Consider the following 19556-nt stretch of genomic DNA (forward strand, 5'->3'; position numbering starts at 1 on the left):
CCTTCCACCCAGACCTCAAGATGCCAGGGGTCCCCTTATCCCAGGGACCATCCAACAGCAGCCCCAGGGCCCTGGGGCAATTTGGAAGGCGATGCTGAGCCTGAGTCTTTCGCAGGCACTGTGAAATGAAGGGCGGCCTCACTAGTGGAAGCAGCTGCTCCAGGAAGCTTCCCTCAGTCAGGATGTGGGGATGGAACTTTAATGTCTCCCAGGGGGCTGATAAGATTAAATGTTAATGCAACAGGCCACCTGACCTAGATGGTAAAGAAACCTTGGCTTTCTTTATCTCTGTGACAAGGAAAGTTCCTCTCCCTCTATCCTGACCTAGTATCTGTGAGGAGCCCAGAGTCCTCTCTTGTAGGACTTATTCAACACCCCCCCACACACACACACCTCAGCATCTCTTTGGAGTCTCCTCACCCCTGTTAGTGGCCAACCCCTACCCAATGGCTCTGATCCTCTGAGCCAGTATTGTGGTTTGAAAGAAAATGGCCCTCAAAAGGAATACCAAAATTAGGAGGTGTGGCCTTGTTGGAGTGGGTGTGGTCTTATTGGAGAAAGTCAGTCACTGTGGAGGTGGGTTTGAGGTCTCATATATGCTCAAGATACCACCCAGTGTCTCAGTTCACTTCCGGTCACCTGAAAGATGTAGGATACTCAGCTTCTTTTCCAGCACCACATCTGCCTGCACGCCACCATGTCGCACCATGATAGCGGAATAAACCTCTGAAAATGTAAGCCACCCTAATTAAATTTTTTTCTTTCCTAAGAGTTGTAATGGTCGTGGTGTCTCTTCACAGCAATAGAAACCTCAGATAAGACAGCTAGCAACTTTCTTTTTCCATGAAGCGCCTGACACCGACGTGAAGTTAAATATGGCACATACCAAGCCTGTCTGCTCTGTGTTGACCTTTACTGCTCTGAGAGCAGGGAACCTCAGACACCAAGAAGAGGATGGGCTCGGGGTGGCCCTGTAAAAACATTGGTGACAGGCCTAGAGAGGGCACTGAGGTCGTAGATGGGAGAGCTGGGTTCCTTGTGGTCTTTTTAGGCACTTAATGCTCCCCAGAGATCTGTCCACGCCAGCTACTATGCTGGGCTTGTGGCCCTGTTTTTCTCAAAGGAAACACCCGCCTTGCCTGATGGTTTGAGACGAGGGCTTGTCAACCTGGCTGGAAATCACTGCCACCTGGAGGCCTCTGAGGCTTGGAGGACCGTGCAGACACATTGTAGCATCTCTCTCCCCTCTCTTTCCTTCTCTTTCCTTCCTTCTATGTTTCCTGTCTTTCACCCAGAACCCTGAACCTCAGGTCTGCAGGCCTCTGTGGGCCAAGGCTCCAGGCACGAGCCAAGGTCCATTCCTGGCTTCATCGTGAACTTGTCGTGTGTGTGTGTGTGTGTGTGTGTGTGTGTGTGCATGTGCACAGTCACAGTCGCTCCTCTGTGACTGACAGTGTAAGTCTGCTGTCTGGGACATAATAGCCCTTTTCTCCTGGCTCACTTGTTTTGCAGGCAATTGCAGTCCAAGGTGTCTGGGAGCCGTCTTTGGTATCTGCAGTCTCAAGCCTCCCTAAGCATTGCTTCTCTACCTGGGCTCTGGGCAGAGGAATGCAATCAGCAAACTGCTGTGTGCTGCTACAGAGTTCCCTGTTGTGCTGTGTACAGGTGTTTTGGGTAGGGTTTTTTTGTGTGGCTCATTCATGACGTCACTGTATGTGACCAGCCCCCAGGAGCGGTCTTGAGTCCCAACAAGGTTTTGAGTATATGCTGGTGGGAGTCATGCCCCAGAGGATCAATTAAGTGTTTCTAAACAGCAAAATTAAGAGCTGTAAAGATTCTTGAAAGATTTTGGTCGGGGCACTATAGGAAAACGGGATAGAATAAACCTGCTATTTATTATTCCAGGAGACAGCACAGACCATTTCCCAGCATGCCCTGGTTTGCACCCTCCAGAGCTCTGTCCACCAATTCTCCCTCCATAGATCAGTATGCCCAGCAGCCAGTGCTGGAACCTGAGTCTGGCCCAGAATTGAGCTCTGGTTCAGTGGGCCCTGGTGGCCTCACCAGCAGCGACCGGGGAGCAGATGTTTGTGTGGGTCCTTGGTTTGCCACTGCTCACATCCCAGCAGACTCTGCCCAGGTGGGATTTCTCTTGTCTGCCGAGGATGACCCTACCTGAGTGGTTGCCTTAGGGGCCAACGGTGCCTCCTTGCTGCGTCACCCTGGGCTGTCTCCTGTGTTCTCTAAACCCAGTTCCTCACTTGCAATGGTGACGCCCGCTGTGTATGAAATGGTACCTGGCTGGAGCTGAGTGATGAAGACGCATCCTTTGCCCTCTTTTTTTTTAATTACAATTTTTAAATTTTATTTTTATGTGTGTGAGTGCTTATGCCTGCTACATACAAGCAGGATGCCTCTAGAGGTCAGGATCCCTGGAACTGGAATTCCTGATGGCTATAGGCCATCGGTAGGTAATACGTAAATCAGTATATACAAACACAAATGCACATATTTAAAGGATTTATTTAGGCTGCCTAACTCAGAGATAAACCTTGACTAGTCAGAGCCAATTTGCAAGGGTTTGGGTTACATTGACTCAAAGAAAACACGATGGGAAGCCAGCTGGAGGATTCAAGGTTTCTAGAAAGCATTTTGGGGGGCTTTTAAAAAGAGACAGAGTGGGAGGTTCCCGGCTTTGGGGCACTGTTATCCAGTTCTCTTGCTTTGGGACATTGTTGTATCTTGGCGGAATGCTATCAGAACAACCAACCGGCTGAGAGTGAAGTAGAGAGACTATAGAACAAGGAGGAAGGAAAAGAATGAGCCTCTCAAGCCATTGCTGAGAAAATAACTACGTGCAGAATCCTGCCTTGAATTTTTGTGATACAGAATGATGGATTTTCCTAGTCCCGTCTGAGGCTGTCCTTTGCAGCTAAGGGTAGCGCTGAGTCCCTCTATAGTGGTATCTAGAATAACCACGGTCATGAGCATCATCCCTTCCTCAAAGTATCAGATATATTTGGGGGCAACAATCCAGCCTTACGAGTGAGTTGGGTGACAGCATGGGTCAGTACCGAGGCCTCTGTGACCCAAATATTTCTAGTTGGGCAAGAAGCTTGACTGCCTCTCACCTGCCCAGAAAGCCAGCCAAGGTTCTGGATCGCCCCTTTGGTCTATGAGAGGCTTTCTTCAGGAGAGGGATGAGGAAGGAGAAGAGGAGGATGGGTCAGGTTCAGATACCTACCTCAGACACCGTTCTAGAAGTAGACAAGAGCTGGGAGGATAGGGTGGGAAGTCAAGGGATCTAACCCAGTTTTCTGCTGATGGGCTGTGTGATCTCAGGCTCTAGATTGAAATGGCCCAATGAAGTCATGATACCAGGTGACTGGATGTTTTACTTCTCTATTGTTACTAATGGCCACCATCCTTGATGCCCTAGCCTCTCAGGGCAGACCCGGACACAAGATAGAAGCTAGTTGTGGGTCCCTGGTAGTGGCTGCCTCAGCCTTTCATGGACACTTGTCCGGGGCAAGGGTTGTACTCACAGGGCAGTGCCCATTGGCCCTCTTGGCAGACTCCAAGCACTCACGGGAGACACTGGAGTCCTGGAAGAGAGGGGAGGAGAGAAAGCCGAGGTGCAGTGCACACGCGTGCTTGCGTGCACACAGTAGTGGCTTCCCCCTCTGAGTGTGCTGAAGGTTGCCAACTGGAGTTTAAACCTCATTCCATCACACAAAGCCGCCACTCTGGGGGCTTGACCCTTAGGATCCTCCCCTGGGGCTAGCTGATCTACCCTGAGGGAACTGGCCCCAGAAGGGCCTGGTTACTGGCTGCCAAGTGGCTGGTAGGGAAGTTTTAATGATAAACAACACAAGACACAGGGGGGGAAAGGAAAAGGGAGGGTGGTGGAGAAGGGAGGTGGGGGGGGGGGAGAAAGAAAGACCTCCTGCCAGGCCTGTTGCCAGGAGACGGCCAGGCAGCCAGAATCAGCGCTGCTCTTTTCACTGTGGCCTTTAAGCACCGAGAGAAAGCCCGGGCCATAAAGGAGGACATGTGTTGCTGGGTGTGTAAAGCTAGCCTCTGCAGTTAGGGGAACCCCGGCCCCCCCACCTGCTGCCCCAAGAGTCTCTTGTGCCCCCAGCCCTCCCCCCTCCTGGAGGTTACAGATGAACGGGACTGGCCTGCAGAGGAACTGAAAAAGGCTCAGAAAGCGGTGGTCCGGGCTACTTGCAAGGTCTCTGCCACTTCTGAGGTGACAGCACACTAGCCAGGGCCCAGGAAAGCCAGCAGTGTAGACGCACTGAGACCAGAAGCTCGTGATATGGTTTCTCCATGGACATGTATTTCTGTCGGTTCTGGCTGAAACACTGGGGTTTGGGAGTGTTTGAACTTCAGGAAGCCTTAACAGAGCACTCAGAAGGGGGTGACTCTTGAACTGACATGCTGAGCCCACGGAGAAAAGAAGTCAGTGGGACTGTGTCTTAGTACTTAAAGACTGTACCTGCAGCTACCAGTGGTCAGGTCTGTGGCCAGATGGGGTCCGCCCCACAGCCAGGAGGGTTGACAGTTGACAAAATTAGTTCTCAAGTACCCCAGACCCTTGTCTGTCCATGGGGAGACACACAAGCTGGGACAGATGCCATGGCTCAGAGGCCTCAGGGGGCCATCAGCAAGCCTGAAGCTGCACGTGGAAGTTGGGCTGAAGCCCTTCCAGGTTCCTTTGACGGGGAGTACAAGTCCCCAGGCCAAGGCCACTGAGCCCAGTTCTAGTTCTGGGCACAACATCAATGCCCTGAGATTCAGTGCTGGTGTTGGGAAGCAACGAACAACCTTCCATTCAGTTCCCCAGCTGCACCACTGGGGGCACTGCTGGAGGCTGCATGAGATGACACCCCTGCACACACCACCCGCCTCCCCGCAGCCCTGCTTCTCTAGTTGTTCATCGGCATTGCTCCACGGAGAAAGCAAGAGCCAGGAATAGTGCGTTTGGGTGAAGAGCTGAACAAAATCAGACATCGCGCTCTCAGGCAAAGGCTGTAGCAAAGAGCCACACACCTAGCCCCGCTTCTGGGTCTTAAGTGGGGCCAGGGCCAGGGCTTCATTTCTTGAGATATAAGTCTTTTCCTCTAGGGACCTCCCTGACTTCAGCAGCTTTCAAATCTTCAGCAATTCGGTGATTAACGAACACAGAGTGGCCCTGACCAGTCACCAAGGTTTGTGCTCCGAAGTTCAGGGCTGGGAATCAGGTGATGGGGCAGTGGTGACATCCTCGAGGGTCTCTCTTAATTCAGGGTGGAGAGATCCAGTTGGGCTGGCAGGAAGGGAGGATGGTCCAGGCTGCCAATTTCCTTCTCCACTCTGCCCAGCGCTGAAACTGGGACCTTGAACCATTTCTTCTGATCTATAGCCCTTCCCTGAAGTGATGCTGTAAGACGGTGAAGTGACAACATGGTCCCATCTCTAAGGCCACCATATCCCTGCTGAGAACAGAACAGACCAAGGACTGGGGTCTCGGTGGATGGTAAGGATGAGAGTGACACCTGGTGGAGATTCTAGGAATAGCATTAAGAGAGAAGTTTGGCAGCTGTTGGCAATTAATAATAGCACCTCCCTCGGGATCCTAAGACTAACCTAGATCTTGAGCCCCTCTTAAAGGCTCAGGTGGGTGCATAAAGGAAAACACTGGAGCTCCATCGTTCTATCTGGGAGTCCAGGAAAGGCAGTGGCTTTATTGTATCCTAGGCAATGGTACTAGGTTTTTTTTTTTTTAACATTTCATTCATGAACTAGGAGTTTCAGGACCCACTTTGCTTTTCATGTCTCCAGAAGCAGGACTATTTTGTGTGTGTGTGTGTGTGTGTGTGTGTGATAGGTTTTGGGGGCAAAGAACAAACACACATCTGGTACATACTTTATATACCTTGGTGTTTTATTGCCCTGATAAGAGGGGGCAAAGTTCAATACTGTCAACACCCAGACATCAATGGCTAAAAATGTCAGCTTCTAAGGAACCGGAAGGAATAAATAGGGTAATGAGATGAATAGCAGCGTGCTTGACACCTGACATGTTCAAAGAGCTGGTGCAATTCATACACAAGACTTTGAGGAGAGTGGCTGGCCTCCCTGGTGAGCCGGGTTGGGAGTAAGCTTGTCTAGACTACAGGGTGCTATCCTGATGACTTCTGCACCGACACCCAAGTGTGCTGCTCATTGTCTCCTGGAATGACTTAAAAGCGGGATGTGTGGATGGAGAAACCAACACACGAGGATTTGAGTTTGTGAAAGAGCGGTCTCCCCCGTCTACACACATGTTTCTGCCGAAGTAAATGAAAGAACCCGTCTGCTTTCAGAAGGTCTTCGCAGAAGGGTCTCTTGCCGGTGTGTGAGATCCCTTCTGCTTCCCACATTCTCCCTTCTGACATAGAATCAACCCTGCTATGATGCCTGAGTGCCAGACGCACGCTGTCCTGGAGCCCAAGTCTGACATCCCTCCCATGGGGCTTTGAGCTATCATGGGAGAAGCATCTTGGAGGGATGAGACCCATGCAAGGGGCTCCGTGGGTACCAGGCCTGATGTCACTGTACTCTTTTTGTTTTTGTTTCCTCACAGTCCACAACTGAGCCCCAAGTAAGAGCTGGTTGGTGCCATCCGTGTTTCACAAACAAGGGACATACGGCCCAGGAAGGCAGGAGGGCTGGTGGAAGTCATTGTCCTAGCAAGTTCAGGGACTGAGATGTGAATCCAGATCCCTTTTATGTCAAAGTTGGGCATCTGGGGTCCTTCCAAAGGGCCGAAGCTGGCTTCCCGGGAAGGTGTTGACATCCTCTTCAGGGCATGTGCATGGGGACAGGTAATGATCCCAAAGGCTTGCTTTTCTATCCCCTTTGCAGAGGACAAAGCTGGTGTGTGCCTTAGGGTGGACAAGCTCAGCTCTGCATGCCGAGCTCCACGGAAGGGTGCTCTACAGAAGAGAAGCCAAGGACACGATGGGCATTTTTGCAGTGACTGTCATCTGCCATGGAATTGGCATGCCTAGAGGGGAAACCCTCTGAGTCACTCTGACGGGCTCTATGAGGGCAGTATCCTGCCAGCCTTGTCCATGTGTATAGCAATTTACCTTCACCCAAGAGCATAGTTATGTATTCACAGCCCAAGCCACAGCTCTGACTCCCTGTACTGGGGTGAAGATAGAGGAAATGTTCTCGCCTTCTGAGCCCTCCCTACTGTTTCAGAAATGCTCAGAGGAGGCTGAGGGTGTAGCTCATTTGGTAGAGTTCTTGCTTAGCACACATGAAGCCTCGAGTTCGGGTCCCGGCCCTGCACAGCCCAGACGCAGGGCATATGACTGTAATGAAACCCTCTGGGTGTGGAGGCAGGAGGAGCAGAAGCTCTAGGCTGCCTTTGGTTGCACTATGGAGCCAGACTCTGTCTCAAGAAGAGAGACAGGGCTAGAGAGATGGCTCAGTGCTTAAGAGCACTTGTTGCTCTTGTAGAGGACCCAGGTTTAGTTCCCAGCACCCACAGGGTGATTCACAACCATCTGTAACTACAGTTCCAAAGGATTTGAACCTTCTGGCCTCCACACGCACCAGACACATAGGTGGTAAACCTACATAAATGCAGGCAAAATACTCATACACATAAGATAAAATTTAAAAACTCTAAAAAATAACTTAAAAATAAACAAACAAAACAACAAAAAAGGGAGTGGTCAGAGAGATAGCTCAGCAATGAAGAGCGCTTGCTGCTCTTGCAGAGAATCCAGCAGCCTCATGGCAGCTCACAACTCTTTGTAACTCCAGTTCAATTGATCTGATGGCCTCTTCTGGCTTCCATGGGCACCAGGCATGCACATGGCACACACACACGCTTGCAGGTAAGCACTCATATACACAAAATAAAAATAAATCTTTAAAGATGAAACACACCAACCAAACAAAAACCCACCAAACGCATTACAGAAACAATGGGGACACAGTTGCCACATTCCCTTCCCTTCCCTGTTCTCTCAGAGGTGACCTGGTAACGATTCAGGCTAGCCAGGGAGTGGAGAGACCACAAGGAACTATGTTAAAAACAAAACAAACAAACAAAAAACGGAAGTAGGGCTGGGCTAGAGAGATGTCTCAGTGATTAAGAGCATATACTATTCTAGAGAGTTCATTCAACTCCTAGTTCCTACAGCCAAGGGCACACAACTGCAGGTCCAGGAGATCTGACGCCCTCTACAGGCCTCCATGGGCACATGCACTCACATGCACACATCACATACACTTACACGCATAACTGAAAAGAAATCTTTCTAAAAACAAGGTAACAAAAACAAGAAGTGGTGCATAGGCATACACGTAATCCTACACCCAGGAGACTGAGGCAGGAGAATTGCTATAAGCTCAAGGTCACATTATGAGATACTATTTCAAACAAACAAACCCCAGAAAAGTCACCCTGTTTCAGAGATCATTGTGGGGAAGGAAACAACCCCTCTTCCAACCCATCAGTCATGTTTGTAGTGGGAGATTGTTCCCTGGGGCCATATTGGCTGCAGCTCTTAAGCAGAGTCCATACGTATTTGGATTTCTTTCTCTCTCTCTGTGGTGTGTGTGTGTGTGTGTGTGGATGTGCAAATGTGTGTAAAGGCTAGAGGCTAACATTGAGTTTCTTCCTTGACTGTTTCCCACCTTATTACTGAGACAACCTCTCTCAGAACTTGACACTCGGGCTGGAGAGGTGTCTCAGCGGTTAAGAGCATTGCCTGTTCTTCCAAAGGTCCTGAGTTCAATTCTCAGCAACCACATGGTAGCTCACAACCATCTGGAATGAGGTCTGGTGCCCTCTTCTGGCCTGCAGGCATACACGCAGAAAGAATATTGTATACATAACCAATCAATCAATCAATAAATAAATAAAAGAACTTGACACTCACCAATCCATAGCCAGAAAAACCCAGGGATCCTCTTGTCTGCACACTCCCAGCAGATCTGGGATTGTATGGGCTTGCTGCTACACCCGACTTTTCAGTGGGTGCTGGGATCCAGTGCAGATCTTCATGCTCATATAGCAAGTCCTTTACTGATTGAACTCTGTATCTATCTATCTATCTATCTATCTATCTATCTATCTATCTATCTATCTATCTATCTATCTATCCATCCACAGGTTCTCTGATCCAGGCCTTAGACTTACTGTATATCTTGAATTTAGGATCCTTCTGTTTGTAGCTCCACAATACTGGGATTACAGGCATTTGCCAACATACCTGGTTTATGAAGTGCAAGGGATTGAACTCACGGCTTTGTGTGTGCTAGGCAAGCCCTCTATCAACCCAGCTACATCCTCAGCCCCGAGTCTGGCACAGTTTTATGGGGTCAGAGCTGGGGAAGGGAATGATTCACCATACATAACAGCTTGCAAAAGGTGATTTCCTTCCCTAAAGAATTTCAAATAGATTTCCATGGATTCCAAATATTACTCATAACAATGTGTATCAGTTGCTTATTTTGTTGGATAAATCTGTTTGTGGCCATGCTTCATAGCACTGAATCTGTCCCCATGGCCACTGTCTCCGGGGAGCATGTGCGAACATAGGACCCTTACAAAGCCAGTTTTCAACTGCCCAAAGCATTTGACAGGCCCAGACAGCATGCACGTGAGATCCCCTCTTCATAGCCGTATGTGTTGGGATGCACTGAGCCCCAGCACTGAATGGCTGCAGCATAGAGAGGATTTTGTGGCTGCGACGAGCCGTGAACAGGCTGCAAGAGGCAGGGAGCAGACACAAATGACAACAGAGGCAGGGAAGTTGTTTAGAAAGACGACAGGGTGAGGAAGCCAGCTCATGTGGAGAGCCAGACTCTGAAACCCGGAAGTCATGTCACTCATAGGAACACCCCTGGTAGTACTTCCTGCTAAGGGCACCTCCTTTTCTTGCGGTCCTGCTGTGACACCAAGACCTGGGGGGGGGGGTGTTAGTAAGATCAGATCCTCTCTTGGCTGAGCACCTACTATGTGCCAGGCACACCGCCCTCCTGCACCCCTCACAGCCGGAACGAGCAGCAGTCATTTTAAAGTCGGGAAACCAGACACACTGAGAGATTTCAATTGCCCGAGGTCACCCGACCAGGAAGGAAGCTAAGCTAGTACTGACCAGTGCCAGAAAGGTCCTTGATCAATATTTATCTCCCCCCAAGTAAAGACACTTCTGAGTGGGGAAGAGTCTGAGTAGGTGGGAGGATAATTCACAATAAAGAGGCCCCTCCCTAGTTCCCCAGATCTCTGAGTTCGAGGCCAGCCAGGTCTATAGAATGAGTTCCAGGACAGACAAGACGGCACAGAGAAAGCCTGTCTGGAAAAACTAAGACAAAAGTATCAAAAACAAAAGCCTTGAGAGCCCGTTCAGCTGGGGAACTGAAGAGAGCAGAACTTCAGGAAGAAGAGTTCGGGAGCTGCAGGAGGAAGGCAGTGGGACTGGGGGGGTCCGACCCTGGGCCTGGCAGGGTTCTCCAGGGGCCTCGGTGACTCTGGCCTGGTCCCTTTCCTAAATGGCATCTTCTTCGTTAGGTCAGCCTCCCTGCCTTTCCCTTTCACCCCGTGGTGAAAGACAGCATTCCAATGGGGTTCTTCGTGAAGCTAAACGGACTACAGGAAAGGAGTGTTAGCAGAAAGGACTAAGGGGGCTCTGGGATGGGGGAGTGTGAGAAAGGAGGGCTTTAGAGTGTGAGGCAGGCATTCTTCAAAAATCCCAAATGTCCCGACTTTCCCTTAAATGGGTCACTTCCCCTAAAGCTTTGTGTTTGTCCTGTGCAAAATGAAGGCATTAAAGCCACACTCCTCCAGCGCCTGTGCTCCTTAAGGTGTTTCTTTAATCTCCAACCCATCGCCGCGGGCCCCGTTAACCAGCAGGGGGCGCTCCTGCAGAAGGCTGATCACCCTAGGCAGCTGTCGGTCTCGATATTCTTGCAGGATTGTTAGAACAGACAGGTATTTCCACCCACTCCGTCCCTCCCTGGCCACTCCACACACCTTTCTTCTCATGCTGTCCCTTTCTATTTCTTGTTCTGGAATTAGCTTGCTGGGAAATTACTGAATCTAGATCCTTGCTTCTCTGTGCCTCTGTTTCTCCACGTACCAATTAGGTATGAGTGACTTCCAGTCACAGAGGAGATAGCTGTGTTGCGGCTTCATAGTCATTTTCTTTGGCAGGACAAGAGTGGCTGCTTCTACCTCCCTCAAAGAGCCGGAACCTGCAGGCATGGTCAGAGTACTGTCTGGTTTATATGGTTATTCGAAGTCCTTTTATGCAAAGGTAGAAATGACTTCTGGGTCGTGCATGACATCCAGTACAGTGAGTGATATTCCAAACAATGTGAAGGGAATAGAGTTTTGAACACACGTGGGTAGGAGCTGGAAGAACGTTTTCAGTCACACTAGAAATTGGTGGCATTGGCCCTCACATTTTCCACCCCGGTTCTAAGAGAGCTGCAGACTGAGAATGTTAAGCTATTTAATGAGTGAGGAAACTGAGATCCCAGAATGACCCGTGGATGGAGTTGCTATGGTTCAGGTTTCTCTGGATGTAATGCCAGGCTCCGTCCTGTTGGAGTTAGAGACCCCTATTGGAAGCACGTGCAATTACAATTACATTAGAGTAGACGCAGGTAAGTCCACCTCCTAGAAGTTTCAAGACTTCTGTGGCAACGTAGGATGTGCTGTCCCAGTGGGTAAAGCCAGGAAAGAAGGACCATAAAAGTCACCCACAAGATCCAGGTCAAAACACAACAGCATCTCAGTGTTGCCTTGCATAGCCTTCCTAAGACAGTGAGTCAAGGGTCCTTGTACTTGGTTCCGCATCTTGTTTAGTACTTCCTTCTCTTTCCTGTGGTCTCTGACACCAGCTCCATGGCTTCTAGGCCAGCCCTGTGTCTCAGTTTCTTGTGTGTAAAGTATGAGGATTAACTGAGTTAATACTGGACAGGCGGTGACCCACACATCTTTACTCCCAGCACTCGGGAGGCATAAGCAGGTGCACGTGCAAGTTTGAGGCCAGCCTGGCCTACAGAGTGAGTTCCAGAACAGCTAGGGCCACATGGAGAAACCCTGCTCAAAAACTCAAATAGGAAAATAAATGAGTTAATACTATATCTAGCATATAGTAGGTGCTCAATAATTACCAGCTAGTTATAATAATTAATAACCCTATCTAGAAACGTCAGATGCTGTTAAGTGTTACACAGCTTCCCAATGGACTATATTCCTTCAAGGACAATCACGGCTTTAGCCGGTCTCAGTGGGAGTTGCTGACTAAGAAGATATTTTTAGAAGCTATCTAAGAAGATAAGGTCTGTGCGGAGTGTGTGAATTTAGCTTTTTTTCTTCCATTTTTTTTTTTTAAAAAGACAAAGTCTCACTATGTCACCCTGGCTGACCTGGAATTCACTACATAGATCAGGTTGTCCTTGAACTCAAAGAGATCCACCTGCCTCCATCTCCCTAGTGCTAGGATAAAAGACATGGGTCACCATACCCAGCTTGCCAATATTTCTTCTTCTTTTTTTTTTTTTTAAAGATTTGTTTATTTATTATGTATACAACATTCCTTCCATGGATGCTTGCACGCCAGAAGAGGGCACCACATCTCATTATAGATGGCTGTGAGCCACCATGTGGTTGCTGGGATATGAACTCAGGACCTCTGGAAGAGCAGCCAGTGCTCTTAACCTCTGAGCCATCTCTCCAGCCCTGTCATTATTTCTTAAACAATACAGTATAACAATACAGTGTGGCTATTTACTAGTGGTCTTACTATACTAAATGTTACAAATTATACACAATCACATAAAATTACAAATTATGGAATCACAAAAATATAATTTCTTCATACAGGTTCTCTCTATGTAGCCTTGGCTAGCCTGTAATTTACTATGTACCCAGGCTGGCCTCAAACTCACAGAGATCGCCTGTCTCTGCCTCCCAAGTGCTGGGATTGCAGGTGTGCATAGGCCCACCTGATCTGTGTGTGTATGTGAGTGCGTGTGTGCCAGGTTCAGTGTTTCCTAGTTTTAGTTTCCCCGCAGTAGAAAGAAGGAAGTCTAACTACACCCTGCACCCTTGATGCCATGACTCTGAGTGTAGGAATCTGTCCTGAACCACCTACCAAACAGAATTGTTTGACATGGCTTCTTGCAAATGTTCGTGTACATTTATAATGTATAAAGTTCCTGCAGTTATAATGATGCGACAGTATGACCTAGAGGAAATGGCCTTGGTGGCAAGTGGGAAGAACATGCATTGCTTCAGGGACTTTCTGACCATCCAGATGGGACCCCTTTCTTTCGCTGTCCTTTGCAGAGAGGATGATAGCCAAACAGTGCTGAGGACGCCTGTGTGCGAAGTTGCATATTTCGGGTGTCATTTACGGTCCATTCTGGTCTCATTCTTCACTTCTGTCTCCCGAGGTGGCTCGTGCCCTCGCCTCTCTCATCTTCTTTCCTTCTTGTGGGCAGAGCCAGCGATGGTACCCTGCAACTCTGCTGGAGTTCACGGTGGTGAAGCTCCATGCTGCCTACCCAGGCATTCTGACACTTCTGGAAGTGGCTGCCAGGGGTGGGGTGGGGCATTCACACGCCAGTGAGCCCAGTGGCCAGGCAGAGGGCAGACATATGTGTCACCTGCCATTCATGAGTTCCACTGGCAACCATGGAGCAAATTCTTTGACATTGAGATATTTCCCTCTGTGTCACTTCTTACCTTCATGTGTGTCTGTGATTACAGAACTGGCCTGCTGAGAACATTGTCTGCTCTCACCTATGTCAGAAGAGAGAACTCTCCCTCTGCCTCAGGTCATGAAGGTCATGGCAGGACTTCTGTCTCTCCCTCCCTCCTTCCTTCCTTCCCTCCCTCCCTCTTTTCTTCTCTCTCTCTCTCTCTCTCTCTCTCTCTCTCTCTCTCTCTCTCTCTTTCTTTCTTTTTTTTATTTTTTTTGAGACAGGGTCTCACTATATAGCCCTGGCTGGCCTGGAACTCCCTATGCAAGCCAGGCTGGCCTCAAACTCACCAAGATTTGCCTGCCTCTGCCTCCAGAGCTCGGGATTAAAGGTAAGCAACATTAGCCAGGGCAGGATTTCCAGTCATCATAAGTCAAGTAAGTGACTGCTCAGGGTCATTCATTCTTTAGTTCATTCTAATCCAGTGGTTCTCAACCTTTCTAACGCTGCGACCCTTTAATACAGCTCCTTATGTTGCGGTGACCTCCCAACCATAAAATTATTTCATTGCTACTTCATTACTAATTTTGCTACTGTTATGCATTGTAATGTAAATGTCTGATATGCAGGATATCTGATATGTGACCGCCAAAGGGGTCACCACCCACAGGGTGAGAGACGATGTTCTAATACTTAAGATCTTTTAATTTGGAGCCAAAGTTCAAGTCCTCCTCTATAGGAGCTGAGGGTATGAAAGAAATAGGAGGAGCCTGAGGGTGCAGGATGCTTGTCTAGTATGTGAGGCCCTGGGTTTGCTCCCTGTCATTACAAAAGGAAGCAGGAGGGGGATGGAGAGAAGGAAGGAGGAAGGAAAAAGCCTCAGGGCACAGGCTCTTAGTTCAGGAAGGATCCCAGACATCCCCTAAACTCAAGGGCACCATGGACGAGTGGTCACTGGTATAATGTGCCAGTAAGGTTTCTCAAGTCAGTGATGAATGAGCCAAGGCTAGAGTTGGTCAAGGCTTCCAGGAGGAAACCTGTTGCCTTGGTGAGGGAAGCAACCAGTGTCAGGGTTGTTAAAGGGCATCCCCCTCTGCATCCAGCCTTTCCTGGTGAGATACAGCCATGTTCAAGGGCTGGAGAAGGGCCCCAGGTAGGCAAGAGAGGGCGCGTCATGTCGCTCTCCTCACACACACCAGCATGACGAGGGAGAGGGAACAAGTCAGTAGAGGAGGAAGAAGGTAAGGCTAGGGGCAGGATTCTGGACTGGGCACCTCAGGGAAGGACCAGGCTCTCCGAAGTGCTGACTAATGGATCCCACAGCACAGCCCTGCCCCTTCCCAAACAGTTTCTCACCAGTGCTTAAAATTCTACTGTCAAGGGCTGGAGAGATGGCTCAGTGGTTAAGAGCATTGGCCGTTCTTCCAGAGGAACTGAGTTCAATTCCCAGCAACCACATGGTGGCTCACAACCATTTGTAATGAGCTCTGGTGCCCTTTTCTGGCCTGCAGGCATACATGGAGGCAGAATGTTGTGTACATAATAAATAAATTAAAAATCTTAAAAAATTCTACTATCAAGATTCATTTTGATCCTCTCCCCCCTCTCCTTCTTCCTCCCTCCTTCCTTCCATCTTGGTCTCATGTAGCCAGACTGGATTTGAACTTCTGTGTAACTGAAGATGACCTCGAACTTCTGATTCTCTTGCCTCCATCTCCTAAATGCTGGGATCCCAGGGGTGTGCCACCATCACGCCTGGTTTACACAGTACTGGGGATCAAACCCAGGGCTTCATGCGTGCTAGGCAAAGCCTCTACCATAGCCATAGCCCCAACCCACCTGCTTTTTAAATGACTTTGGTTTTAATGCAAATGCCAGTCATACTTGCGCTAAATACTTGCAGAACACAAAGAAAATCAAACTGTCTTACCTCCAACACACCCATTATTAACATTTTGGTCTCTTTCTTTTTCCTTTCTCTTTTGGGGGAGCATCATTTTTCAGGCTCAAGGGTAGGTGTCTTATGTGGGGATCCTGATACCTTTGTTCCCACTTAGCTTTAGTCCTATTTCAGGCAGATGTTCTGGAAACATCAGTGAGTTCTGTGACCTTCAGGAAGTTACCTCTCTGGACTTCAGTGTTTTCATCCATAGAATGGTGACAGTGAGGACAGGTGAGTCACCTCAGGGTGCTCCAGAGTCACACTCAAGCGAGGTGTCACAAGGATGTTGCCAATGAGGTTCAAATTCGTGGGGTCAGGACTGGTGTGAGAGGCTAGAACAAGCGGGTCACAGCGAGGCCTTAGCAGTGTAACCAGAGAGGGTAGGAGAGACAGAGAGAGACAGGTACACAGACTGCACTGGGCCTCTCTGGACTTCCAGTGACCAACCTCTTAGCAGCTGAGTGGGGCCCTGACACGTTCCCCTAGGCTTCTGGGCACGACTGCCCACTTCTTATTGGTCCAGAGTCCATCAACTGGGAGGGAAGCTGCAGGGAGCAGGCTGCCTGGGATGTCAAATCTCTGCTTGCTTAGGACCTAGTGGGGGCTCAGAGGGTCCCCTGGGCGAGCTCCTGCTTCGGAGTTGGAGGTGTGAAGAACTGGAGCCAGGCAAGGGTGCTTCCCAAAGCTTGATATCAGGCAGATGGTCTGCTTGGGAAGGGGTGGGACGAAGAGGAAGACAAACTAGAGAGCCCCTCCCCCTCTAGCAGAATTTGATGCAGAGCAGTAAAGCTTTTGCTGTCTGCTCATCACCTCCAGGGTGTGTGTGTGTGTGTGTGTTCAGTGGGAGGAGAATGCTCCATCCTTAAGCAGTGTCTGCCTTGGGCTGGTTCATGGAGACAGGTAGCTGCTTGTGGATGGCTAAGAATGCCTCTCTTGCATACCTGTGTGAACGTGTGGATCCCAGAGCAGCAGCTGTACGTCTGCTTAGGAATTTAGACATTCACTGGGGTGAACGTAAGAGAAGGGGGTCTGTATCACTGATTGCCTGGACTTGTGTGCTCTCTCTCTCTCTCTCTCTCTTTCTCTCTGTGTGTGTGTGTGTATGTACACGAGCCTATTGCATGCTCATTGGAACATGTGTCAGCATAGGAAAGAGTGCATCTGTGAGCATGTATCATGACAATACATGTCTGTAGCTTCCTAAAAAGGCAGCAGAGCAAGGGACCAAGGTTCTGAGCTGGCGACAACATCCTAAGCACCTACACTGTGCTAGATCCTGTGCCCAGTTCTTAAGACACCAGAGAGAGGAAGAAAAAAGCTCAGCCTTGCCCTTGAGCTTACAAGGCAGGGCAGCCCAGTGGGAGCAGAGCAATCAGCCACTCGCAGCACAATGCTGTGCTCTCCAATGCCACCCCTCAGATCCTTTCTCAATACTACACTTATAAGGCTATCGGCTTCATCACCCATCTCTGCCTCTAGACCATATGCGCTTCCCTTGAGGGTGAGCTCCTAGAAACTGCACCATACTCAGAAAGCGTGGATCATGTAAAGGCTGCCAAGCATCAGACCATATCTGTATCCTTAAGTCATCCACAGCCATCCTGACCCACAGCAAGTGTTCACACTAACCACACAGCTGGACTCCACTCCTGCCTCTGTTCCTGTAGCTGAGTCCCCTAGCTTTGCTGACTTGATCTGTAACATTGGGACAGTGACTGCCCCAGTTTACCAAGGGACTTGAGACTTCAGTGAGACCATGGGCAGGGACTGGGGGCCAAACACCCATGGAGTCCCAAGTACACACAGGGAGGGAAACTGCTGTGGGATTTCTACCGCCAGTGAGGAGAAGCTGTCCCTGGGTGCTGTGTAGAGCTATGCAGTCCCAAAGCAGAAGCAGCTCTGAAAGGCCTTTGAGCTGCTGGAAACACCCAGGAGGCAAAGCCCTGACATGATTCTAACTTCAGAAGAAGGGAACTTAGGGTGAGGACTACTGTCTTGGCTGTCAAGAGCTCAAGAGCATGGTATGAACACGTTCTGTGTCTTACTGTCTAACCGCCAAGGTCTGCACGGACTCCTTAGGCTTCCTCCAGCCTCCTCCTAGTGTAACACGGACTCCTTAGGCTTCCTCCAGCCTCCTCCTAGTGTAACCTCCCATGAGACAGCAACAGGTCCCCACATCAGTGGGGAGGAACTGTTCCCTCTCCCTCCCACCCTGCCTTTTCTGTGCATAAGCGTACTCGTGGGCAGGAGGGGCGGTCGGAGCAGCCCAAGCTGAACACTCTCCCTCATCCTCTACCCACACGAGGGTGTCGGTGGGTGTGGCCGAGACTCGCTGGTATCTTTCTGTTACTCCAGTCCACAGCACTCACACAGATTCTGCTGAGATCCTTTTTCCTCTGAGCCTCCTGTATGCGAGTTTACAGTTTGTTTGTTTTGTTGTTGCTCGGTTTTTGTTGTTTTTTGGGTTTGTTTTGCTTTGCTTTTCAAGACAACCTTTGGCAGTCCTGGAACTCGCTCTGTAGACCAGGCTTTCCTCAAATTCAGAGATCCGCCTGCCTTTGACTCCAGAGAGCTAGGACAGTTTTACAAGGGATGAACCGGAGCTAGGTCCAGCCAGCTTGCCCAGCTGGCCATGCACATGCCTCCACCATGCTGTCATGACTAGTGAGCATAGTAATGGTATACAATCAGCCTCGGAGGGGACATTTACATCTACAGCCCGGAAATCAACAAGTCACAGAAACCACACACCCATTCCTCATGCCCCGCCAGGGCTAACACCAACACCAGGCGGGCTCCTGCCTGCAGGTGCAGCAAGCCTAGCATCCTCTCTAGTTGACATCTCATGTGCACAGACATCTTGCCAGTTATTTATCATCCTTCCCATTTCACATCTGGAATTTGATGTTCACATGATTGAATTCCAGGTCTCGGAAGCCCACCCTGGGCCTTGCAGCCTCAACACATAGGACCACCAGGTGTGATAGGACCACGGAGCTGTTAGAGCAAAAGGTCATGTGACTGCTGGGCTGTCCACAGTGAACTGGCTCTGCACAGTGAAGCAGCCCCATAGGCTCACGGCAGCTGAGTTTCCTCTGTTGCCACTACTTGGTGTCAGAACTGACATAAATCTTCCTAATTCCAGCCCCCATCATGCTGATATCCACCCAAAAGCCAAGGTCACTGTCACCCAATGTTCTAACTTGATGTCTGATTTCTTTTCCTTCCTTCCTTTGAAAATTGACACGATTTTTTTTTTTTTTTTGCTTGATTGGGCCCGATGTTCAAGACTCCCAAAGACGTTTGAAAGCTCATTTGGTTATATGTCTCCTTCCAAGACTGATGTCACCCCCTGCTTCGTTACAAGAATTGCAGTCAAACTTTTAAAAAGCAGCAGGGAGCGTTGGGGAGACTCGCGTGTTATCTGATGAAAATCTGGCATCTACATGGCTAAGGAAGCCAGTCCCTCCTTCCTCTGTGACTCTACCTCGTTCTCCAGACAGTCTGAATTTCTGGCCAGCATTGTCAATACCGCTGTTGGCACCTCACTCATGACCACCAGCCTTGTGTTTAAGGTCAGGTGCCCTCTATGTTGCCTTCTGACAAGAGTTCTCCTAGCCATCGGATGTGAATTTCTCTTATTGTTAGAGAAGGACTCACAGCCTTCTAAATCCCTGTGCAGAGAAAGCTGAACCCGCCCAGCAGGGCAACCACGACCACGAGGTTTTGCGGTAGAGCCCAGGCGAGTCGCCCTTTTTTCACTATTCAGCTCCGAACAGAGCTCACGTGCCCCTGCATCCCCCTCAAGAGAGGCAACATCTCCTTGACCCCAAACCCTCTATTTCTGCTTTTCCGGGGCCCTGGGTCCTGCACCATCCTGCCCTCTGTCCTAGATTGGGCGCGACTCCAG

Source organism: Chionomys nivalis, chromosome 7 (assembly GCF_950005125.1).
Source record: "Chionomys nivalis chromosome 7, mChiNiv1.1, whole genome shotgun sequence".
Lineage (NCBI taxonomy): Eukaryota > Metazoa > Chordata > Mammalia > Rodentia > Cricetidae > Chionomys > Chionomys nivalis.